Genomic DNA, 22,910 nt, shown 5'->3' on the forward strand with positions numbered 1-22,910 from the left:
TGTGGGAACAACTTAAGCCTTGTTTCGGATCAGTGGTGGACTGGTGGGAGGGGGTAAAACACAATACTCGCCTATTGGCGATCTCATATAGCACAGTGAGAGCACGGGAGAGGAGAAGGGAGTTTGTGCACTTACAGAGGAGACTACAATTTTTGGTGACAGCAGGGAATAAGGGGGAGACGTTGGATAGGGAGGCAGTTGAAGCGGTAAAGGGTAAGTTAGGGATTTATTTTAGGGAGAGGGCTAGGGTGTTTTTATTTCGGTGTAGAAAGGAGAAGTTTGAGTTGGGGGAACGCTGCAGTGCTTACTTTTTCAAGCAGGTTAAGACAGCCCAGGCAAGGGCATGTATCCCGCAGCTGCGTGGGAAAGGTGGGGGTTCTGTGACAGACCCACTGGAGATGGTGGAGGTAGCTTCTCTGTTTTTTGGGGAAGTTTTTGGGGAGGGGGCTGTGGGTGAGGATGGCCTGGGAAGGTTTTTAGGGTCTCTGCAGAGAAGGGTTCCTGGAGATATAGTTGAGGGGATGGAGGGCCCGGTGACCATGGCAGAGGTGGAGGAGGCCATGAAGGGGCTGCCATCAGGCAAGGTGCCTGGGATTGATGGGCTGCCCAAGGAATTTCTTTTGGTTTTTTGGGGGATTTTGGGGAGGGATGTGTGGGAGGTGGTTAAATCTGTTTTGGAAGGGAGGGGCTTAGGGAAAACAATGAGGGAGGGGGTCATATCTCTCTTGTATAAGAAAGGGGACAGGGAGCGAATGGAAAGCTATAGGCCGATCACGTTGCTCTGTGTGGACTACAAAATTGTGGCTCGAGTCCTAGTTGGTCGTCTTCGGAAGGCTCTACCTCATGTAATCCATGAGGATCAGACGTGTGGGGTGGAGGGAAGGCTAATACAGTGGAATCTGGGATTGGTGAGGGACTGTATTCATTGGGTGGAGGAGCGGGGGATCAATATGAGTTTGGTGGGGTTAGATATGGAGAAAGCGTTTGACAGGGTGAACCACAGGTTTCTTTTTGCAGTTTTGGAGAGGATGGGATTTGGGCCCCGTTTTATAGAGTGGTTGGAGATCATGTACAAGGGGGTGGGGAGCAGAGTTATGGTGAACGGGCACTTGGGTACAGTGGTGGCACAGAGAACTGGGGTGAGGCAGGGATGCCCACTCTCCCCGCTGCTCTTTGTGGCTTACATGGAGCCGCTGGGTTCGGTGGTGCGGGGGGACCCGGGTGTGGTGGGTCTGCACCTTCCTGGAGCAGGTCCGGACAAGTTGACAGTGATGCAGTATGCGGATGACATGACCTTTTTTTTGACAACAGAGAGGTCGGTCACACGGCTGTTGGAAGTGGTGGAGAGTTTTTCAATAGTGTCGGGGGCCAAGGTGAACTTAGGGAAGTCCACCATTAAGTTTTTTGGACCATGGGCTGGTAGGGTGGGAGGCCTAGCTGGTCTGCCCCAGTGCCAGGGCCCAGTGAGAGTCCTGGGGGTAGAGTTTCAGGGAGAAGGGAGTGCAGAATTAAATTGGGGAAGGCGTCTGGCTGCAGCCCGTTCGCGGATGGGGCTGTGGAAATCCCGGCAACTTTCCTTAAGTGGTAGAGTGCTGGTTTTGAAGGCTGATATCTTGCCATTTTTGGTATACCTAGCGTATGTTTTTCCTTTACCTCCTCAATATAGGAGAAGTTTCATGAGAGATGTTTTTTCCTTTGTATGGGGGGGGTATGAATATGTGAGAAGGGAGTGGATGTACCAGGAAGTTCAGATGGGAGGGAGGGGTGTGCCGGACATCCCACTTAAGTTGGATGTGGTTTTCTTTTCCTTTTTGTGCAGGTCTGTGCAACAGACAAGTGGCCATCATTTTCAGGCACTTTTGCTGTTTTGGTTGTCATTCCCCTTCAGGAGATTGGTGTCCTGGGACAATAGAAGGCCAAAGGGGGATGTCTTACCCCCGTATTATAGGCAGGTGGTATGCTGGGGGAAAAAGCACCCAGAGTGTCAGGAGGGGGACCTGTGCTTCAGTCACCGGCGCCTGTACAGGGCTCTGGTGGAAAAAAGGGGGCCGGTGGGGGTGTATGGGGTGGGGCAACAAGGGTGGGTTTTCACACAGCAGAAAGGTCTCACAAACAGGGCGAGGGATATAAATTGGCTCGCCTTACACAGGAGGTTGCCAGTCAGGGAAGTTTTAAATAGACACGGGTTGACACGGGGGAGTTTGTGCCCAAGGGAGGGGTGTGGGGCTGATGAGACAATTGAGCATGTGTTTTGGGAATGTGGGTTTGCAACAAAAGTGTGGGTTGAGTTGGTTCTTTTTTTTCCAAGATTGGGGTCTTTAAAGTATGACATGATAATGCTGGGCTTGGGTTTAAGGGGGAAAGGTAGGGAGGGTTTTCTGTTATGGTTGGTTCTGTCTATGGGAAAGGTGGCGCTGTGGGATGCAAGGACGGCGTTGATTAAAAACAATGTGGACTGGCAGGTGGGAAGGGTGGTGGCAAGGGTGAGGGCAGAGATTGGATGCATGAGAAGAATGGAGGAGGAAAAGTACGGGTATCACGCTGCAAGAGAGCGATGGAAGACTTTATTTTCATGAGCGGGTAGTGTTTCTTTGTGGTTGTTTCTTATGTTTGTATGGTTTTTGTGTCGGACATGTAAAGCATTACTTTGACTGTTTTGTCATGTTGTTCTAAATGTTTCTTGGAAGTTTTGTAATAAAAAAAAAAGAAAAAAAAAAAAATCTGTTCTTATCAGTTTAATATCTGATATGTCCTCTATACGAGGACTACATATTAAATGGATTTTTAGGAACAGGAGTTGAAAAAGGAGCTTGCTCCGTTCGCTCCAAGCATCAACCCGGTACTGCAGTGCCGCTGGGAACGGTGCGCTCTTCTCTGCTCTTGTGAAAAAGCAAACAGTGGTGCAGGATGGAAGTTTCTTTTAGTCTGCTGAGAAAAGGGAGCGAATGCGAGGCAGACTTTAACACGGCTCTGGGAGCGAGCCGAGTGCGGGCTAACCGGGAGAATTGCTTGAAAGAAACGCGACACCGAATGAGCGTTCAGAACAAAGCCTCAATACGGTGTTTCCTGTGGTGTTTTTGGCTGCCTTGTCTTTTGCACAGAGTAAAAGACAAGGCAGCCATCGAATAGGGCCCGATTGTTCCTACTTGGTCAGCCGAGGAGCAAGGGGGAGCAAGCGTCTCAACCAAACAAAGCTCACCATGGGGAAGGTGGCTATGCCAACTGGCCTGGTGTCCTGCTCCCGCAGTGACGGATAATCGTACTCTGGTTTCTCTTCATAACGTACAAATCTTTCGCCTTTTACTAAAGACTTCCGTGGAGAGCAGCACTAATGAGTTGTTTCTATTTTTGGCAGGCTTTACCTTTGCGGGTGAAGCCCTTTCTGTCTGTGCAAAAGAAATCTTGTTCCTGTGCAGAGTGACTTCCCTGAGTAGAGTCGCCTTACTTGTTGTGACTGTGCCGATGTTGCTTGAATGGTGCTCGCGGGAGTGAAAAGTTATACCATTTAAAAGGGCTGAAGAGTGCTCAGTGCAGCGGGTGGGCGGAGGTGCAAAGTGACTCTCTGGCCACCTATGGCCATAAAAAGAACACCGCGACAAGTGCGCATTGTGCCAGGAAGGGCCCTCGGACGTGAACCAGTGGACAGTTATCGCTTCTCGGCCTTTTGGCTAAGATCAAGTGCAGTAAGTGGTTTAAGTTACCAGAGCCAAGCGATGTAAGGAGCCTGGATGATTTAGGTGTATCGTTTTTTTTTTTGGAGGAAAAAATGGTCATTAAACATCCATCCCAGACAGCATTTTATGCTGGTCTGCGAAATTCTTTGAGGTTTGTTTTAAAAGACAAGAAAAGTCATTTTGGAGATCGGGAGTGGTTCGTCAGAACTGTCATCGTCGCAGGTTTGAAAGTTGATCCAGCACAGATTTTCTGTTTGCAATGGAACGCAGCCGATGGGGGATATGATCTCACTTTGAACAGCCAGCAGCAGTACGATCAGATCCAAGCAACATTTCAGGAAAAGGCAGAGATGGAGCCCTTTTCCAGGTTCAGAGTGGTGCCTCTTTGCCAGAGGAATTTGAGGATTGTGACTATCCACGTTTACAACCCATACGTCGGGGACGAGGCAGTGGCTGGGTTCCTCAGGAGGTACGGGAAAGTGGACATGCAGCCGAAATATCTGCGGGACAGTTTTGGGATCTGGACAGGTCGGAGGCAGTTCAGGGTGCTGTTGGGGGAGGATCCAGACAGCATGGACGGATTAAAGCACCCCCCTGCATACTTTTCAATTGGGGCGGACAGGGGATTTCTTTTTTACTCCGGGCAGCCACTGTTTTGCAGACAATGTCGCAGGTTTGGACACCTGGCGACGGGCTGCGTCCAAGTTTGCTGCCGGAACTGTGAAAGGCTCGTGGCAGATGGAGATGTCCCAGGGAAGGGCAACGTAGAAGGAGCGGCAGACCCATCGGACTTGGGAGGTGATCGTGAAGGTGTGAGTGTTATGGTGAGCTTTGGAGACTGTCTGCCACTGATAGGATCCTGGGCAGATTGTGCGGCGAGTTCGGAGGAGGAGACGGTGGAGATGGTGATGGCAGCGATCGGTGGTGTGAGGAGGCAGAGGGTCTCTTCAGGTGAGGACTACACAGAGTCCTCAGCTGAAGCGGTCCGTGCTGAAACACAGGTGAAGGGAAGAAGGAGGAGGAAGAAACAGCGAGAGGGTGCCGTTCAGTCGATGGACAGTGCGTGTGAAGGAGAGGTGCCTTCGACTTCACCGGGACATTCGGGGTCATTGAGTGTGGACTTGGGGCCGAAGGGTTCCTGCAGGGGGTCTGATGTAATGGAGGGGATACCTGCGGCCTCCGAGAGGCATCAAGGAGTAAGCAGGGGTGCGGAAGGGGAGGACCGAGCCTCCGTGGGCACCCAAGATGGTGCAAGGGCTGATAACATAGATGGGGGGACTGGGCCAGGGGAGGGGGGGGCTGTTTCACCCCTGAGCTCGTCACGCTCTGTTTTTGAGGCCAGGTCGCCCAGCAGTGTGGCCTACCTTGAGGAGTGCGAGGTCTACGGATCGGGGGGGTCTGTGGGGAGTGGTTCCGAGGGCCTACTGGGAGAGAAAGAGAAGGCCTGAAAGGGACCTTTACAGTTTTAACAGTCAATGTGAGGGGGATGAGAGATAAGGGGAAGAGGGGGGGGGTTTTTCATTATTTGGCCCAGGTCCCTTTCCAGGTTTGTTTTTTACAGGAGGTTCATTTAAGGGATGGGGGAGATGTAAGGGTCTTCTCTGATGGATGGAAGAGGGGGATTTCAAGGTGGGGGGTGGGAGGGGTTCACTCTTGTGGGGTGGGTATTTTATTTGGGGATAGGGATTTTCATGTGTCGGGGAGTTTTTCTGTGGTACAGGGGAGGGTACTAGTGGTTGATGCTGACTGGAGGGGGGTCTATTTTCGGTTTATCACTGTTTATGCCCCAGCAGAACCACAGGGACGGAGGGATCTTTTTTTGGCGTTGCCTGATGTTTGTGTTACCAACAGGGTTTTGGTTGTGGGGGGGGATTTTAATGTCTCTTTTGAAGGCATTGGGGATTTTAGTTTGCCTTATTTGAGGGATGTAGTGATGGACTTTAATTTACAGGATAGTTTCAGGGTGGTGGATAAGTCAGGGGAAGGATTCACATGGTCAAATTCTAGGGGTTCACGCAGTAGGATAGATTTTGTTTTTTTGCCAAATGTGGTGGAGGTGAAAGATGCTGCAGTGTCGCCCCTCTGGTTCACAGATCACGGCCAACTCCGGGTGACCTTTGAGGTGGAGGCACCCCTTTTTGGGAGGGGGTTTTGGAGGCTAAATTGTGAAATCTTGAAGGAAAAGGCTTTCCGGAAAAGTTTTTCTTTCCATTATGGGGTGTGGGAACAACTTAAGCCTTGTTTCGGATCAGTGGTGGACTGGTGGGAGGGGGTAAAACACAATACTCGCCTATTGGCGATCTCATATAGCACAGTGAGAGCACGGGAGAGGAGAAGGGAGTTTGTGCACTTACAGAGGAGACTACAATTTTTGGTGACAGCAGGGAATAAGGGGGAGACGTTGGATAGGGAGGCAGTTGAAGCGGTAAAGGGTAAGTTAGGGATTTATTTTAGGGAGAGGGCTAGGGTGTTTTTATTTCGGTGTAGAAAGGAGAAGTTTGAGTTGGGGGAACGCTGCAGTGCTTACTTTTTCAAGCAGGTTAAGACAGCCCAGGCAAGGGCATGTATCCCGCAGCTGCGTGGGAAAGGTGGGGGTTCTGTGACAGACCCACTGGAGATGGTGGAGGTAGCTTCTCTGTTTTTTGGGGAAGTTTTTGGGGAGGGGGCTGTGGGTGAGGATGGCCTGGGAAGGTTTTTAGGGTCTCTGCAGAGAAGGGTTCCTGGAGATATAGTTGAGGGGATGGAGGGCCCGGTGACCATGGCAGAGGTGGAGGAGGCCATGAAGGGGCTGCCATCAGGCAAGGTGCCTGGGATTGATGGGCTGCCCAAGGAATTTCTTTTGGTTTTTTGGGGGATTTTGGGGAGGGATGTGTGGGAGGTGGTTAAATCTGTTTTGGAAGGGAGGGGCTTAGGGAAAACAATGAGGGAGGGGGTCATATCTCTCTTGTATAAGAAAGGGGACAGGGAGCGAATGGAAAGCTATAGGCCGATCACGTTGCTCTGTGTGGACTACAAAATTGTGGCTCGAGTCCTAGTTGGTCGTCTTCGGAAGGCTCTACCTCATGTAATCCATGAGGATCAGACGTGTGGGGTGGAGGGAAGGCTAATACAGTGGAATCTGGGATTGGTGAGGGACTGTATTCATTGGGTGGAGGAGCGGGGGATCAATATGAGTTTGGTGGGGTTAGATATGGAGAAAGCGTTTGACAGGGTGAACCACAGGTTTCTTTTTGCAGTTTTGGAGAGGATGGGATTTGGGCCCCGTTTTATAGAGTGGTTGGAGATCATGTACAAGGGGGTGGGGAGCAGAGTTATGGTGAACGGGCACTTGGGTACAGTGGTGGCACAGAGAACTGGGGTGAGGCAGGGATGCCCACTCTCCCCGCTGCTCTTTGTGGCTTACATGGAGCCGCTGGGTTCGGTGGTGCGGGGGGACCCGGGTGTGGTGGGTCTGCACCTTCCTGGAGCAGGTCCGGACAAGTTGACAGTGATGCAGTATGCGGATGACATGACCTTTTTTTTGACAACAGAGAGGTCGGTCACACGGCTGTTGGAAGTGGTGGAGAGTTTTTCAATAGTGTCGGGGGCCAAGGTGAACTTAGGGAAGTCCACCATTAAGTTTTTTGGACCATGGGCTGGTAGGGTGGGAGGCCTAGCTGGTCTGCCCCAGTGCCAGGGCCCAGTGAGAGTCCTGGGGGTAGAGTTTCAGGGAGAAGGGAGTGCAGAATTAAATTGGGGAAGGCGTCTGGCTGCAGCCCGTTCGCGGATGGGGCTGTGGAAATCCCGGCAACTTTCCTTAAGTGGTAGAGTGCTGGTTTTGAAGGCTGATATCTTGCCATTTTTGGTATACCTAGCGTATGTTTTTCCTTTACCTCCTCAATATAGGAGAAGTTTCATGAGAGATGTTTTTTCCTTTGTATGGGGGGGGTATGAATATGTGAGAAGGGAGTGGATGTACCAGGAAGTTCGGATGGGAGGGAGGGGTGTGCCGGACATCCCACTTAAGTTGGATGTGGTTTTCTTTTCCTTTTTGTGCAGGTCTGTGCAACAGACAAGTGGCCATCATTTTCAGGCACTTTTGCTGTTTTGGTTGTCATTCCCCTTCAGGAGATTGGTGTCCTGGGACAATAGAAGGCCAAAGGGGGATGTCTTACCCCCGTATTATAGGCAGGTGGTATGCTGGGGGAAAAAGCACCCAGAGTGTCAGGAGGGGGACCTGTGCTTCAGTCACCGGCGCCTGTACAGGGCTCTGGTGGAAAAAAGGGGGCCGGTGGGGGTGTATGGGGTGGGGCAACAAGGGTGGGTTTTCACACAGCAGAAAGGTCTCACAAACAGGGCGAGGGATATAAATTGGCTCGCCTTACACAGGAGGTTGCCAGTCAGGGAAGTTTTAAATAGACACAGGTTGACACGGGGGAGTTTGTGCCCAAGGGAGGGGTGTGGGGCTGATGAGACAATTGAGCATGTGTTTTGGGAATGTGGGTTTGCAACAAAAGTGTGGGTTGAGTTGGTTCTTTTTTTTCCAAGATTGGGGTCTTTAAAGTATGACATGATAATGCTGGGCTTGGGTTTAAGGGGGAAAGGTAGGGAGGGTTTTCTGTTATGGTTGGTTCTGTCTATGGGAAAGGTGGCGCTGTGGGATGCAAGGACGGCGTTGATTAAAAACAATGTGGACTGGCAGGTGGGAAGGGTGGTGGCAAGGGTGAGGGCAGAGATTGGATGCATGAGAAGAATGGAGGAGGAAAAGTACGGGTATCACGCTGCAAGAGAGCGATGGAAGACTTTATTTTCATGAGCGGGTAGTGTTTCTTTGTGGTTGTTTCTTATGTTTGTATGGTTTTTGTGTCGGACATGTAAAGCATTACTTTGACTGTTTTGTCATGTTGTTCTAAATGTTTCTTGGAAGTTTTGTAATAAAAAAAAAAGAAAAAAAAAAAAATCTGTTCTTATCAGTTTAATATCTGATATGTCCTCTATACGAGGACTACATATTAAATGGATTTTTAGGAACAGGAGTTGAAAAAGGAGCTTGCTCCGTTCGCTCCAAGCATCAACCCGGTACTGCAGTGCCGCTGGGAACGGTGCGCTCTTCTCTGCTCTTGTGAAAAAGCAAACAGTGGTGCAGGATGGAAGTTTCTTTTAGTCTGCTGAGAAAAGGGAGTGAATTCGAGGCAGACTTTAACACGGCTCTGGGAGCGAGCCGAGTGCGGGCTAACCGGGAGAATTGCTTGAAAGAAACGCGACACCGAATGAGCGTTCAGAACAAAGCCTCAATACGGTGTTTCCTGTGGTGTTTTTGGCTGCCTTGTCTTTTGCACAGAGTAAAAGACAAGGCAGCCATCGAATAGGGCCCGATTGTTCCTACTTGGTCAGCCGAGGAGCAAGCGTCTCAACCAAGCAAAGCTCACCATGGGGAAGGTGGCTATGCCAACTGGCCTGGTGCCCTGCTCCCGCAGTGACGGATAATCGTACTCTGGTTTCTCTTCATAGCGTACAAGTCTTTCGCCTTTTACTAAAGACTTCCGTGGAGAGAAGCACTAATGAGTTGTTTCTATTTTTGGCAGGCTTTACCTTTGCGGGTGAAGCCCTTTCTGTCTGTGCAAAAGAAATCTTGTTCCTGTGCAGAGTGACTTCCCTGAGTAGAGTCGGCTTACTTGTTGTGACTGTGCCGATGTTGCTTGAATGGTGCTCGCGGGAGTGCAAAGTTATACCATTTAAAAGGGCTGAAGAGTGCTCAGTGCAGCGGGTGGGCGGAGGTGCAAAGTGACTCTCTGGCCACCTATGGCCATAAAAAGAACACCGCGACAAGTGCGCATTGTGCCAGGAAGGGCCCTCGGACGTGAACCAGTGGACAGTTATCGCTTCTCGGCCTTTTGGCTAAGATCAAGTGTAGTATCTGTTCTTATCAGTTTAATATCTGATATGTCCTCTATACGAGGACTACATATTAAATGGATTTATAGGAACAGGAGTTGAAAAAGGAGCTTGCTCCGTTCACTCCAAGCATCGACCCGGTACCGCAGTGCCGCTGGGAACGGTGCGCTCTTCTCTGCTCTTGTGAAAAAGCAAACAGTGGTGCAGGATGGAAGTTTCAGGGAGCCCAAGATGAAATTTTCTTTTAGTCTGCTGAGAAGAGGGAGTGAATGCGAGGCAGACTTTAACACGGCTCTGGGAGCGAGCCGAGTGCGGGCTAACCGGGAGAATTGCTTGAAAGAAACGCGACATCGAATGAGCGCTCAGAACAAAGCCTCAATACGGTGTTTCCCGTGGTGTTTGTGGCTGCCTTGTCTTTTGCAGAGAGTAAAAGACAAGGCAGCCATCGAATAGGGCCCGATTGTTCCTACTTGGTCAGCCGAGGAGCAAGGGGGAGCAAGCGTCTCAACCAAGCAAAGCTCACCATGGGGAAGGTGGCTATGCCAACTGGCCTGGTGCCCTGCTCCCGCAGTGACGGATAATCGTACTCTGGTTTCTCTTCATAACGTACAAGTCTTTCGCCTTTTACTAAAGACTTCCGTGGAGAGCAGCACTAATAAGTTGTTTCTATTTTTGGCAGGCTTTGCCTTTGCAGGTGAAGCCCTTTCTGTCTGTGCAAAAGAAATCTTGTTCCTGTGAAGAGTGACTTCCCTGAGTAGAGTCGCCTTACTTGTTGTGACTGTGCCGATGTTGCTTGAATGGTGCTCTCGGGAGTGCAAAGTTATACCATTTAAAAGGGCTGGAGAGTGCTCAGTGCAGCGGGTGGGCGGAGGTGCAAAGTGACTCTCTGGCCACCTATGGCCATAAAAAGAACACCGCGACAAGTGCGCATTGTGCCAGGAAGGGCCCTCGGACGTGAACCAGTGGACAGTTATCGCTTCTCGGCCTTTTGGCTAAGATCAAGTGTAGTATCTGTTCTTATCAGTTTAATATCTGATATGTCCTCTATACGAGGACTACATATTAAATGGATTTTTAGGAACAGGAGTTGAAAAATGAGCTTGCTCCATTCACTCCAAGCATCGACCCGGTACTGCAGTGCCGCTGGGAACGGTGCGCTCTTCTCTGCTCTTGTGAAAAAGCAAACCGTGGTACAGGATGGAAGTTTCAGGGAGCCCAAGATGAAATTTTCTTTTAGTCTGCTGAGAAAAGGGAGTGAATGCGAGGCAGACTTTAACACGGCTCTGGGAGCGAGCTGAGTGCGGGTTAACCGGGAGAATTGCTTGAAAGAAACGCGACACCGAATGAGCGCTCAGAACAAAGCCTCAATACGGTGTTTCCCGTGGTGTTTGTGGCTGCCTTGTCTTTTGCACAGAGTAAAAGACAAGGCAGCCATCGAATACGGCCCGATTGTTCCTATTCGGTCAGCCGAGGAGCAAGGGGGAGCAAGTGTCTCAACCAAGCAAAGCTCACCATGGGGAAGGTGGCTATGCCAACTGGCCTGGTGCCCTGCTCCCGCAGTGATGGATAATCGTACTCTGGTTTCTCTTCATAACGTACAAGTCTTTCGCCTTTTACTAAAGACTTCCGTGGAGAGCAGCACTAATGAGTTGTTTCTATTTTTGGCAGGGTTTACCTTTGCGGGTGAAGCCCTTTCTGTCTGTGCAAAAGAAATCTTGTTCCTGTGCAGAGTGACTTCCCTGAGTAGAGTCGCCTTACTTGTTGTGACTGTGCCGATGTTGCTTGAATGGTGCTCGCGGGAGTGCAAAGTTATACCATTTAAAAGGGCTGAAGAGTGCTCAGTGCAGCGGGTGGGCGGAGGTGCAAAGTGACTCTCTGGCCATCTATGGCCATAAAAAGAACACCGCGACAAGTGCGCATTGTGCCAGGAAGGGCCCTCGGACGTGAACCAGTGGACAGTTATCGCTTCTCGGCCTTTTGGCTAAGATCAAGTGTAGTATCTGATATGTCCTCCATACCAATCCGATGTTGCTTGACAAACAGTCCAAAAAAGGTAATGTAGACCAGAAATATTCATGCTAAAAAGCTAAATCAGGGGAAAGCGCGAACGCAGTCCCCAACTACCAGAAATTATGCAGTCGAGATTCCCACATTTGGGGAATTCGCAAGGGTCAGTACAGTCCGTGTGCAATGACTGAGGCTCGCCTTGAGTGTACCACCTTCTTGATCATGGTGTCTCTCCTGCCAGGTAAGTATGAATTGCAAATGTCAGAGGCTGATACCTCTTTCCCAGGTGCCTCACTCGGCCGGACGGTGCTGCAACTTCAACTGTCTGGTGTGCCATGCCAGCAGAAGCAGCTACCCCGAAACTAAAACGTTTGCAGATTAAAACAGTAAGGCTTTTCATTATCTTTCTGTTCATTTCTTCTTTTAAACGACCAAGGAACTTGCAGCACAAATGTATTGCTTTCCCCTCCTCCCCATCTCTAAAGCCACACCCTCCCACACTGGGAAATTTCCCAGTTGAGGCAAACCCTCACGGCTGCACGGCTGCATATCTCCAGTGCAGACATGCTGCAGCATTTGGCAAACCTTGCTAAACATCCACTTCAGTGGTCACATGTCCTCTTTTTTCATTTTGTTCCTCCCCATCTCTAAGGCAATGCCCACCTGCCTGGGGTGACTGCACTGTATGACCTCACCTGACATCTACGCATTTGCATATCTGTTGTGTAGACATGCTGCAGCATTCAGCATACCTTACTAAACATCCATTTTAAAAATGGTAAGGTGTTGTTAAAACAGTGACACAAGGTCAAAAAAGGGTAATATAGACCAGAAATATTCATGTTAAACAGCCAAATCAGGGGAAAGCGCGAACGCAGTCCCCCACTACCAGAAATTATGCAGTCGAGATTCCCACATTTGGGGAATTGGCAAGGGTCAGTACAGTCGGTGTGCAATGACTGAGCCTCGCCTTGAGTGAACCACCTTCTTGATCATTGTGTCTCTCCTGCCAGGTAAGTATGAATTGGAAATGTCAGAGGCTGATACCTCTTTCCCAGGTGCCTCACTCGGACGTGAACCAGTGGACAGTTATCGCTTCTCGGCCTTTTGGCTAAGATCAAGTGTAGTATCTGTTCTTATCAGTTTAATATCTGATATGTCCTCTATATGAGGACTACATATTAAATGGATTTTTAGGAACAGGAGTTGAAAAAGGAGCTTGCTCCGTTCACTCCAAGCATCGACCCGGTACTGCAGTGCCGCTGGGAACGGTGCGCTCTTCTCTGCTCTTGTGAAAAAGCAAACAGTGGTGCAGGATGGAAGTCTCAGGGAGCCCAAGATGAAATTTTCTTTTAGTCTGCTGAGAAAAGGGAGTGAATGCGAGGCAGACTTTAACACGGCTCTGGGAGTGAGCCGAGTGCGGGCTAACCGGGAGAATTGCTTGAAAGAAACGCGACAACGAATGAGCGCTCAGAACAAAGCCTCAATACGGTGTTTCCCGTGGTGTTTGTGGCTGCCTTGTCTTTTGCACAGAGTAAAAGACAAGGCAGCCATCGAATAGGGCCCGATTGTTCCTACTTGGTCAGCCGAGGAGCAAGGGGGAGCAAGCGTCTCAACCAAACAAAGCTCACCATGGGGAAGGTGGCTATGCCAACTGGCCTGGTGCCCTGCTCCCGCAGTGACGGATAATCGTACTCTGGTTTCTCTTCATAAAGTACAAATCTTTCGCCTTTTACTAAAGACTTCCGTGGAGAGCAGCACTAATGAGTTGTTTCTATTTTTGGCAGGCTTTACCTTTACGGGTGAAGCCCTTTCTGTCTGTGCAAAAGAAATCTTGTTCCTGTGCAGAGTGACTTCCCTGAGTAGAGTCGCCTTACTTGTTGTGACTGTGCCGATGTTGCTTGAATGGTGCTCGCGGGAGTGCAAAGTTATACCATTTAAAAGGGCTGAAGAGTGCTCAGTGACTCTCTGGCCACCTATGGTCATAGAAAGAACACCGCGACAAGTGTGCATTGTGCCAGGAAGGGCCCTCGGACGTGAACCAGTGGACAGTTATCGCTTCTCGGCCTTTTGGCTAAGATCAAGTGCAGTAAGTGGTTTAAGTTACCAGAGCCAAGCGATGTAAGGAGCCTGGATGATTTAGGTGTATCGTTTTTTTTTTTTTTTTTGGAGGAAAAATGGTCATTAAACATCCATCCCAGACAGCATTTTATGCTGGTCTGCGAAATTCTTTGAGGTTTGTTTTAAAAGACAAGAAAAGTCATTTTGGAGATCGGGAGTGGTTCGTCAGAACTGTCATCGTCGCAGGTTTGAAAGTTGATCCGGCACAGATTTTCTGTTTGCAATGGAACGCAGCCGATGGGGGATATGATCTCACTTTGAACAGCCAGCAGCAGTACGATCAGATCCAAGCAACATTTCAGGAAAAGGCAGAGATGGAGCCCTTTTCCAGGTTCAGAGTGGTGCCTCTTTGCCAGAGGAATTTGAGGATTGTGACTATCCACGTTTACAACCCATACGTCGGGGACGAGGCAGTGGCTGGGTTCCTCAGGAGGTACGGGAAAGTGGACATGCAGCCGAAATATCTGCGGGACAGTTTTGGGATCTGGACAGGTCGGAGGCAGTTCAGGGTGCTGTTGGGGGAGGATCCAGACAGCATGGACGGATTAAAGCACCCCCCTGCATACTTTTCAATTGGGGCGGACAGGGGATTTCTTTTTTACTCCGGGCAGCCACTGTTTTGCAGACAATGTCGCAGGTTTGGACACCTGGCGACAGGCTGCGTCCAAGTTTGCTGCCGGAACTGTGGGGGAAGTGGGCACGGTGCTGCCACCTGTGATGCACCCCGGCACTGTCATGGGTGCGGGGATGCGGGGCACCTGCTTCGGGACTGCCCCAAACGTACCCGCACATACGCCACAGTGGCTGGAGGTTTGGAGATCCGGAAGCAGAGGCCGCAGGTGGAGTTGCGTCAGGAGGTCCACGAGGCAAAGATGGGCCTTGGGACGGGGGCTGCTGTCCGGATTGCGGAGGCGGCCGCAGCCTCGCCGGCTGGGGAAAGGCTCATGGCAGATGGAGATGTCCCAGGGAAGGGCAACGTAGAAGGAGCGGCAGACCCATCGGACTTGGGAGGTGATCGTGAAGGTGTGAGTGTTATGGTGAGCTTTGGAGACTGTCTGCCGCTGACAGGATCCTGGGCAGATTGTGCGGCGAGTTCGGAGGAGGAGACGGTGGAGATGGTGATGGCAGCGATTGGTGGAGTGAGGAGGCAGAGGGTCTCTTCAGGTGAGGACTACACAGAGTCCTCAGCTGAAGCGGTCCGTGCTGAAACACAGGTGAAGGGAAGAAGGAGGAGGAAGAAACAGCGAGAGGGTGCCGTTCAGTCGATGGACACTGCGTGTGAAGGAGAGGTGCCTTCGACTTCACCAGGACATTCGGGGTCATTGGGTGTGGACTTGGGGCCGAAGGGTTCCTGCAGGGGGTCTGATGTAATGGAGGGGGTACCTGCGGCCTCCGAGAGGCATCAAGGAGTAAGCAGGGGTGCGGAAGGGGAGGGCGGGGCCTCCGGGGGCACCCAAGATGGTGCGAGGGCTGATAACATAGATGGGGGGACTGGGCCAGGGGAGGGGGGGGGCTGTTTCACCCCTGAGCTCGTCACGCTCTGTTTTTGAGGCCAGGTCGCCCAGCAGTGTGGCCTACCTTGAGGAGTGCGAGGTCTACGGATCGGGGGGGTCTGTGGGGAGTGGTTCCGAGGGCCTACTGGGAGAGAAAGAGAAGGCCTGAAAGGGACCTTTACAGTTTTAACAGTCAATGTGAGGGGGATGAGAGATAAGGGGAAGAGGGGGGGGATTTTTCATTATTTGGCCCAGGTCCCTTTCCAGGTTTGTTTTTTACAGGAGGTTCATTTAAGGGATGGGGGAGATGTAAGGGTCTTCTCTGATGGATGGAAGAGGGGGATTTCAAGGTGGGGGGTGGGAGGGGTTCACTCTTGTGGGGTGGGTATTTTATTTGGGGATAGGGATTTTCATGTGTCGGGGAGTTTTTCTGTGGTACAGGGGAGGGTACTAGTGGTTGATGCGGACTGGAGGGGGGTCTATTTTCGGTTCATCACTGTTTATGCCCCAGCAGAACCACAGGGACGGAGGGATCTTTTTTTGGCGTTGCCTGATGTTTGTGTTACCAACAGGGTTTTGGTTGTGGGGGGGGATTTTAATGTCTCTTTTGAAGGCATTGGGGATTTTAGTTTGCCTTATTTGAGGGATGTAGTGATGGACTTTAATTTACAGGATAGTTTCAGGGTGGTGGATAGGTCAGGGGAAGGATTCACATGGTCAAATTCTAGGGGTTCACGCAGTAGGATAGATTTTGTTTTTTTGCCAAAGGTGGTGGAGGTGAAAGATGCTGCAGTGTCGCCCCTCTGGTTCACAGATCACGGCCAACTCCGGGTGACCTTTGAGGTGGAGGCACCCCTTTTTGGGAGGGGGTTTTGGAGGCTAAATTGTGAAATCTTGAAGGAAAAGGCTTTCCGGAAAAGTTTTTCTTTCCATTATGGGGTGTGGGAACAGCTTAAGCCTTGTTTCGGATCAGTGGTGGACTGGTGGGAGGGGGTAAAACACAATACTCGCCTATTGGCGATCTCATATAGCACAGTGAGAGCACGGGAGAGGAGAAGGGAGTTTGTGCACTTACAGAGGAGACTACAATTTTTGGTGACAGCAGGGAATAAGGGGGAGACGCTGGATAGGGAGGCAGTTGAAGCGGTAAAGGGTAAGTTAGGGATTTATTTTAGGGAGAGGGCTAGGGTGTTTTTATTTCGGTGTAGAAAGGAGAAGTTTGAGTTGGGGGAACGCTGCAGTGCTTACTTTTTCAAGCAGGTTAAGACAGCCCAGGCAAGGGCATGTATCCCGCAGCTGCGTGGGAAAGGTGGGGGTTCTATGACAGACCCACTGGAGATGGTGGAGGTAGCTTCTCTGTTTTTTGGGGAAGTTTTTGGGGAGGGGGCTGTGGGTGAGGATGGCCTGGGAAGGTTTTTAGGGTCTCTGCAGAGAAGGGTTCCTGGAGATATAGTTGAGGGGATGGAGGGCCCGGTGACCATGGCAGAGGTGGAGGAGGCCATGAAGGGGCTGCCATCAGGCAAGGTGCCTGGGATTGATGGGCTGCCCAAGGAATTTTTTTTGGTTTTTTGGGGGATTTTGGGGAGGGATGTGTGGGAGGTGGTTAAATCTGTTTTGGAAGGGAGGGGCTTAGGGAAAACAATGAGGGAGGGGGTCATATCTCTCTTGTATAAGAAAGGGGACAGGGAGCGAATGGAAAGCTATAGGCCGATCACGTTGCTCTGTGTGGACTACAAAATTGTGGCTCGAGTCCTAGTTGGTCGTCTTCGGAAGGCTCTACCTCATGTAATCCATGAGGATCAGACGTGTGGGGTGGAGGGAAGGCTAATACAGTGGAATCTGGGATTGGTGAGGGACTGTATTCATTGGGTGGAGGAGCGGGGGATCAATATGAGTTTGGTGGGGTTAGATATGGAGAAAGCGTTTGACAGGGTGAACCACAGGTTTCTTTTTGCAGTTTTGGAGAGGATGGGATTTGGGCCCCGTTTCATAGAGTGGTTGGAGATCATGTACAAGGGGGTGGGGAGCAGAGTTATGGTGAACGGGCACTTGGGTACAGTGGTGGCACAGAGAACTGGGGTGAGGCAGGGATGCCCACTCTCCCCGCTGCTCTTTGTGGCTTACATGGAGCCGCTGGGTGCGGTGGTGCGGGGGGACCCGGGTGTGGTGGGTCTGCACCTTCCTGGAGCAGGTCCAGACAAGTTGACAGTGATGCAGTATGCGGATGACATGACCTTTTTTTTGACAACAGAGAGGTCGGTCACACGGCTGTTGGAAGTGGTGGAGAGTTTTTCGATAGTGTCGGGGGCCAAAGTGAACTTAGGGAAGTCCACCATTAAGTTTTTTGGACCATGGGCTGGTAGGGTGGGAGGCCTAGCTGGTCTGCCCCAGTGCCAGGGCCCAGTGAGAGTCCTGGGGGTAGAGTTTCAGGGAGAGGGGAGTGCAGAATTAAATTGGGGAAGGCGTCTGGCTGCAGCCCGTTCGCGGATGGGGCTGTGGAAATCCCGGCAACTTTCCTTAAGTGGTAGAGTGCTGGTTTTGAAGGCTGATATTTTGCCATTTTTGGTATACCTAGCGTATGTTTTTCCTTTACCTCCTCAATATAGGAGAAGTTTCATGAGAGATGTTTTTTCCTTTGTATGGGGGGGGTATGAATATGTGAGAAGGGAGTGGATGTACCAGGAAGTTCGGATGGGAGGGAGGGGTGTGCCGGACATCCCACTTAAGTTGGATGTGGTTTTCTTTTCCTTTTTGTGCAGGTCTGTGCAACAGACCAGTGGCCATCATTTTCAGGCACTTTTGCTGTTTTGGTTGTCATTCCCCTTCAGGAGATTGGTGTTATGGGACAATCGAAAGCCAAAGGGGGATGTCTTACCCCCGTATTATAGGCAGGTGGTATGCTGGGGGAAAAAGCACCCAGAGTGTCAGGAGGGGGACCTGTGCTTCAGTCACCGGCGCCTGTACAGGGCTCTGGTGGAAAAAAGGGGGCCGGTGGGGGTGTATGGGGTGGGGCAACAAGGGTGGGTTTTCACACAGCAGAAAGGTCTCACAAACAGGGCGAGGGATATAAATTGGCTCGCCTTACACAGGAGGTTGCCAGTCAGGGAAGTTTTAAATAGACACGGGTTGACACGGGGGAGTTTGTGCCCAAGGGAGGGGTGTGGGGCTGATGAGACAATTGAGCATGTGTTTTGGGAATGTGGGTTTGCAACAAAAGTGTGGGTTGAGTTGGTTCTTTTTTTTCCAAGATTGGGGTCTTTAAAGTATGACAAGATAATGCTGGGCTTGGGTTTAAGGGGGAAAGGTAGGGAGGGTTTTCTGTTATGGTTGGTTCTGTCTATGGGAAAGGTGGCGCTGTGGGATGCAAGGACGGCGTTGATTAAAAACAATGTGGACTGGCAGGTGGGAAGGGTGGTGGCAAGGGTGAGGGCAGAGATTGGACGCATGAGAAGAATGGAGGAGGAAAAGTACGGGTATCACGCTGCAAGAGAGCGATGGAAGACTTTATTTTCATGAGCGGGTAGTGTTTCTTTGTGGTTGTTTCTTATGTTTGTATGGTTTTTGTGTCGGACATGTAAAGCATTGCTTTGATTGGTTTGTCATGTTGTTCTAAATGTTTCTTGGAAGTTTTGTAATAAAAAAAAAAAAAAAAAAAAAAAAATCTGTTCTTATCAGTTTAATATCTGATATGTCCTTTATACGAGGACTACATATTAAATGGATTTTTAGGAACAGGAGTTGAAAAAGGAGCTTGCTCCGTTCACTCCAAGCATCGACCCGGTACTGCAGTGCCGCTGGGAACGGTGCGCTCTTCTCTGCTCTTGTGAAAAAGCAAAAAGTGGTGCAGGATGGAAGTTTCTTTTAGTCTGCTGAGAAAAGGGAGTGAATGCGAGGCAGACTTTAACACGGCTCTGGGAGCGAGCCGAGTGCGGGCAAACCGGGAATTGCTTGAAAGAAACGCGACACCGAATGAGCGCTCAGAACAAAGCCTCAATCAATACGGTGTTTCCCGTGGTGTTTGTGGCTGCCTTGTCTTTTGCACAGAGTAAAAGACAAGGCAGCCATCGAATAGGGCCCGATTGTTCCTACTTGGTCAGCCGAGGAGCAAGGGGGAGCAAGCGTCTCAACCAAGCAAAGCTCACCATGGGGAAGGTGGCTATGCCAACTGGCCTGGTGCCCTGCTCCCGCAGTGACGGATAATCGTACTCTGGTTTCTCTTCATAACGTACAAGTCTTTCGCCTTTTACTAAAGACTTCCGTGGGGAGCAGCACTAATGAGTTGTTTCTATTTTTGGCAGGCTTTACCTTTGCGGGTGAAGCCCTTTCTGTCTGTGCAAAAGAAATCTTGTTCCTGTGCAGAGTGACTTCCCTGAGTAGAGTCGCCTTACTTGTTGTGACTGTGCCGATGTTGCTTGAATGGTGCTCGCGGGAGTGCAAAGTTATACCATTTAAAAGGGCTGAAGAGTGCTCAGTGACTCTCTGGCCACCTATGGCCATAAAAAGAACACCGCGACAAGTGCGCATTGTGCCAGGAAGGGCCCTCGGACGTGAACTAGTGGACAGTTATCGCTTCTCGGCCTTTTGGCTAAGATCAAGTGTAGTATCTGTTCTTATCAGTTTAATATCTGATATGTCCTCTATACGAGGACTACATATTAAATGGATTTTTAGGAACAGGAGTTGAAAAAGGAGCTTGCTCCGTTCACTCCAAGCATTGACCCGGTACTGCAGTGCCGCTGGGAGCGGTGCGCTCTTCTCTGCTCTTGTGAAAAAGCAAACAGTGGTGCAGGATGGAAGTTTCTTTTAGTCTGCTGAGAAAAAGGAGTGAATGCTAGGCAGACTTTAACGCGGCTCTGGGAGCGAGCCGGGTGCCAGCTAACCGGGAGAATTGCTTGAAAGAAACGCGACACCGAATGAGCGCTCAGAACAGAGCCTCAATACGGTGTTTCCCGTGGTGTTTGTGGCTGCCTTGTCTTTTGCAGAGAGTAAAAGACAAGGCAACCATCGAAAAGGGCCCGATTGTTCCTACTTGGTCAGCCGAGGAGCAAGGGGGAGCAAGCGTCTCAACCAAGCAAAGCTCACCATGGGGAAGGTGGCTATGCCAACTGGCCTGGTGCCCTGCTCCCGCAGTGACGGATAATCGTACTCTGGTTTCTCTTCATAACGTACAAGTCTTTCGCCTTTTACTAAAGACTTCCGTGGAGAGCAGCACTAATGAGTTGTTTCTATTTTTGGCAGGCTTTACCTTTGCGGGTGAAGCCCTTTCTGTCTGTGCAAAAGAAATCTCTTCCTGTGCAGAGTGACTTCCCTGAGTAGAGTCGCCTTACTTGTTGTGACTGTGCCGATGTTGCTTGAATGGTGCTCGCGGGAGTGCAAAGTTATACCATTTAAAAGGGCTGAAGAGTGCTCAGTGCAGCGGAGGTGCAAAGTGACTCTCTGGCCACCTATGGCCATAAAGAGAACACCGCGACAAGTGCGCATTGTGCCAGGAAGGGCCCTCGGACGTGAACCAGTGGACAGTTATCGCTTCTCGGCCTTTTGGCTAAGATCAAGTGTAGTAGCTGTTCTTATCAGTTTAATATCTGATATGTCCTCTATACGAGGACTACATATTAAATGCATTTTTAGGAACAGGAGTTGAAAAAGGAGATTGCTCCGTTCACTCCAAGCATCGACCCGGTACTGCAGTGCCGCTGGCAACGGTGCGCTCTTCTCTGCTCTTGTGAAAAAGCAAACAGTGGTGCAGGATGGAAGTTTCAGGGAGCCCAAGATGAAATTTTCTTTAAGTCTGCTGAGAAAAGGGAGTGAATGCGAGGCAGACTTTAACACGGCTCTGGGAGCGAGCCGAGTGCGGGCTAACCGGGAGAATTGCTTGAAAGAAACGCGACACCGAATGAGCGCTCAGAACAAAGCCTCACATACGGTGTTTCCCGTGGTGTTTGTGGCTGCCTTGTCTTTTGCACAGAGTAAAAGACAAGGCAGCCATCGAATAGGGCCCGATTGCTCCTACTTGGGCAGCCGAGGAGCAAGGGGGAGCAAGCGTCTCAACCAAGAAAAGCTCACCATGGGGAAGGTGGCTATGCCAACTGGCCTGGTGCCCTGCTCCCGCAGTGACGGATAATCGTACTCTGGTTTCTCTTCATAACGTACAAGTCTTTCGCCTTTTACTAAAGACTTCCGTGGAGAGTAGCACTAATGAGTTGATTCTATTTTTGGCAGGCTTTACCTTTGCGGGTGAAGCCCTTTCTGTCTGTGCAAAAGAAATCTTGTTCCTGTGCAGAGTGACTTCCCTGAGTAGAGTCGCCTTACTTGTTGTGACTGTGCCGATGTTGCTTGAATGGTGCTCGCGGGAGTGCAAAGTTATACCATTTAAAAGGGCTGGAGAGTGCTCAGTGCAGCGGGTGGGCGGAGGTGCAAAGTGACTCTCTGGCCACCTATGGCCATAAAAAGAACACCGCGACAAGTGCGCATTGTGCCAGGAAGGGCCCTCGGACGTGAACCAGTGGACAGTTATCGCTTCTCGGCCTTTTGGCTAAGATCAAGTGTAGTATCTGTTCTTATCAGTTTAATATCTGATATGTCCTCTATACGAGGACTACATATTAAATGGATTTTTAGGAACAGGAGTTGAAAAAGGAGCTTGCTCCGTTCACTCCAAGCATCGACCCGGTACTGCAGTGCCACTGGGAACGGTGCGCTCTTCTCTGCTCTAGTGAAAAAGCAAAAAGTGGTGCAAGATGGAAGTTTCTTTTAGTCTGCTGAGAAAAGGGAGTGAATGCGAGGCAGACTTTAACACGGCTCTGGGAGCGAGCCGAGTGTGGGCAAACCGGGAATTGCTTGAAAGAAACGCGACACCGAATGAGCGCTCAGAACAAAGCCTCAATACGGTGTTTCCCGTGGTGTTTGTGGCTGCCTTGTCTTTTGCACAGAGTAAAAAACAAGGCAGCCATCGAATAGGGCCCGATTGTTCATACTTGGTTAGCCGAGGAGCAAGGGGGAGCAAGCGTCTCAACCAAGCAAAGCTCACCACGGGGAAGGTGGCTATGCCAACTGGCCTGGTGCCCTGCTCCCGCAGTGACGGATAATCGTACTCTGGTTTCTCTTCATAACGTACAAGTCTTTCGCCTTTTACTAAAGACTTCCGTGGAGAGCAGCACTAATGAGTTGTTTCTATTTTTGGCAGGCTTTACCTTTGCGGGTGAAGCCCTTTCTGTCTGTGCAAAAGAAATCTTGTTCCTGTGCAGAGTGACTTCCCTGAGTAGAGTCGCCTTACTTGTTGTTACTGTGCCGATGTTGCTTGAATGGTGCTCGCGGGAGTGCAAAGTTATACCATTTAAAAGGGCTGAAGAGTGCTCAGTGCAGCGGGTGGGCGGAGGTGCAAAGTGACTCTCTGGCCACCTATGGCCATAAAAAGAACACCGCGACAAGTGCGCATTGTGCCAGGAAGGGCCCTCGGACGTGAACCAGTGGACAGTTATCGCTTCTCGGCCTTCTGGCTAAGATCAAGTGTAGTATCTGTTCTTATCAGTTTAATATCTGATATGTCCTCTATACGAGGACTACATATTAAATGGATTTTTAGGAACAGGAGTTGAAAAAGGAGATTACTCCGTTCACTCCAAGCTTCGACCCGGTACTGCAGTGCCGCTGGCAACGGTGCGCTCTTCTCTGCTCTTGTGAAAAAGCAAACAGTGGTGCAGGATGGAAGTTTCAGGGAGCCCAAGATGAAATTTTCTTTTAG

At 50.4% G+C, this 22,910-nt stretch overlaps 18 non-coding genes and 6 pseudogenes across 18 annotated transcripts; 22 read left to right on the forward strand and 2 right to left on the reverse strand.

Moving 5' to 3' along the window:
- The first annotated feature begins 2,672 nt into the window (after window positions 1-2,672).
- Window positions 2,673-2,873, forward strand: LOC140267765 (U2 spliceosomal RNA; annotated as a pseudogene).
- Window positions 2,874-3,259: 386 nt separating this feature from the next.
- Window positions 3,260-3,373, forward strand: LOC140267931 (U5 spliceosomal RNA). The gene has a single exon (XR_011907460.1). It is a non-coding gene; the product is annotated as a U5 spliceosomal RNA (small nuclear RNA).
- Window positions 3,374-3,648: 275 nt separating this feature from the next.
- Window positions 3,649-3,821, forward strand: LOC140267801 (U2 spliceosomal RNA; annotated as a pseudogene).
- A 4,744-nt stretch (window positions 3,822-8,565) lies between these two features.
- On the forward strand, window positions 8,566-8,766 carry LOC140267766 (U2 spliceosomal RNA; annotated as a pseudogene).
- A 376-nt stretch (window positions 8,767-9,142) lies between these two features.
- Window positions 9,143-9,256, forward strand: LOC140267809 (U5 spliceosomal RNA). Its single transcript, XR_011907348.1, has one exon. It is a non-coding gene; the product is annotated as a U5 spliceosomal RNA (small nuclear RNA).
- Window positions 9,257-9,531: 275 nt separating this feature from the next.
- On the forward strand, window positions 9,532-9,722 carry LOC140267710 (U2 spliceosomal RNA). Its single transcript, XR_011907300.1, has one exon. It is a non-coding gene; the product is annotated as a U2 spliceosomal RNA (small nuclear RNA).
- Window positions 9,723-10,131: 409 nt separating this feature from the next.
- On the forward strand, window positions 10,132-10,245 carry LOC140267928 (U5 spliceosomal RNA). Its single transcript, XR_011907457.1, has one exon. It is a non-coding gene; the product is annotated as a U5 spliceosomal RNA (small nuclear RNA).
- Window positions 10,246-10,520: 275 nt separating this feature from the next.
- LOC140267699 (U2 spliceosomal RNA) lies at window positions 10,521-10,711 on the forward strand. The gene has a single exon (XR_011907289.1). It is a non-coding gene; the product is annotated as a U2 spliceosomal RNA (small nuclear RNA).
- A 409-nt stretch (window positions 10,712-11,120) lies between these two features.
- On the forward strand, window positions 11,121-11,236 carry LOC140267908 (U5 spliceosomal RNA). The gene has a single exon (XR_011907439.1). It is a non-coding gene; the product is annotated as a U5 spliceosomal RNA (small nuclear RNA).
- A 273-nt stretch (window positions 11,237-11,509) lies between these two features.
- On the forward strand, window positions 11,510-11,571 carry LOC140267794 (U2 spliceosomal RNA; annotated as a pseudogene).
- Window positions 11,572-11,640: 69 nt separating this feature from the next.
- On the reverse strand, window positions 11,641-11,804 carry LOC140267624 (U1 spliceosomal RNA). The gene has a single exon (XR_011907223.1). It is a non-coding gene; the product is annotated as a U1 spliceosomal RNA (small nuclear RNA).
- A 608-nt stretch (window positions 11,805-12,412) lies between these two features.
- LOC140267625 (U1 spliceosomal RNA) lies at window positions 12,413-12,576 on the reverse strand. Its single transcript, XR_011907224.1, has one exon. It is a non-coding gene; the product is annotated as a U1 spliceosomal RNA (small nuclear RNA).
- A 70-nt stretch (window positions 12,577-12,646) lies between these two features.
- LOC140267639 (U2 spliceosomal RNA) lies at window positions 12,647-12,837 on the forward strand. The gene has a single exon (XR_011907236.1). It is a non-coding gene; the product is annotated as a U2 spliceosomal RNA (small nuclear RNA).
- Window positions 12,838-13,246: 409 nt separating this feature from the next.
- On the forward strand, window positions 13,247-13,360 carry LOC140267933 (U5 spliceosomal RNA). Its single transcript, XR_011907462.1, has one exon. It is a non-coding gene; the product is annotated as a U5 spliceosomal RNA (small nuclear RNA).
- A 249-nt stretch (window positions 13,361-13,609) lies between these two features.
- On the forward strand, window positions 13,610-13,787 carry LOC140267787 (U2 spliceosomal RNA; annotated as a pseudogene).
- Window positions 13,788-18,778: 4,991 nt separating this feature from the next.
- LOC140267767 (U2 spliceosomal RNA) lies at window positions 18,779-18,983 on the forward strand (annotated as a pseudogene).
- Window positions 18,984-19,371: 388 nt separating this feature from the next.
- LOC140267911 (U5 spliceosomal RNA) lies at window positions 19,372-19,485 on the forward strand. The gene has a single exon (XR_011907442.1). It is a non-coding gene; the product is annotated as a U5 spliceosomal RNA (small nuclear RNA).
- A 249-nt stretch (window positions 19,486-19,734) lies between these two features.
- On the forward strand, window positions 19,735-19,925 carry LOC140267677 (U2 spliceosomal RNA). The gene has a single exon (XR_011907269.1). It is a non-coding gene; the product is annotated as a U2 spliceosomal RNA (small nuclear RNA).
- Window positions 19,926-20,311: 386 nt separating this feature from the next.
- Window positions 20,312-20,425, forward strand: LOC140267821 (U5 spliceosomal RNA). Its single transcript, XR_011907359.1, has one exon. It is a non-coding gene; the product is annotated as a U5 spliceosomal RNA (small nuclear RNA).
- Window positions 20,426-20,691: 266 nt separating this feature from the next.
- Window positions 20,692-20,882, forward strand: LOC140267739 (U2 spliceosomal RNA). Its single transcript, XR_011907327.1, has one exon. It is a non-coding gene; the product is annotated as a U2 spliceosomal RNA (small nuclear RNA).
- Window positions 20,883-21,292: 410 nt separating this feature from the next.
- On the forward strand, window positions 21,293-21,406 carry LOC140267810 (U5 spliceosomal RNA). The gene has a single exon (XR_011907349.1). It is a non-coding gene; the product is annotated as a U5 spliceosomal RNA (small nuclear RNA).
- A 275-nt stretch (window positions 21,407-21,681) lies between these two features.
- LOC140267637 (U2 spliceosomal RNA) lies at window positions 21,682-21,872 on the forward strand. Its single transcript, XR_011907234.1, has one exon. It is a non-coding gene; the product is annotated as a U2 spliceosomal RNA (small nuclear RNA).
- A 384-nt stretch (window positions 21,873-22,256) lies between these two features.
- LOC140267822 (U5 spliceosomal RNA) lies at window positions 22,257-22,370 on the forward strand. The gene has a single exon (XR_011907360.1). It is a non-coding gene; the product is annotated as a U5 spliceosomal RNA (small nuclear RNA).
- Window positions 22,371-22,645: 275 nt separating this feature from the next.
- LOC140267741 (U2 spliceosomal RNA) lies at window positions 22,646-22,836 on the forward strand. The gene has a single exon (XR_011907328.1). It is a non-coding gene; the product is annotated as a U2 spliceosomal RNA (small nuclear RNA).
- The last annotated feature ends 74 nt before the right edge of the window (window positions 22,837-22,910 follow it).

Source organism: Leuresthes tenuis, unplaced genomic scaffold, assembly GCF_036924035.1.
Source record: "Leuresthes tenuis unplaced genomic scaffold, fLeuTen1.0.hap1 SCAF_13, whole genome shotgun sequence".
In the NCBI taxonomy this organism is placed as follows: domain Eukaryota; kingdom Metazoa; phylum Chordata; class Actinopteri; order Atheriniformes; family Atherinopsidae; genus Leuresthes; species Leuresthes tenuis.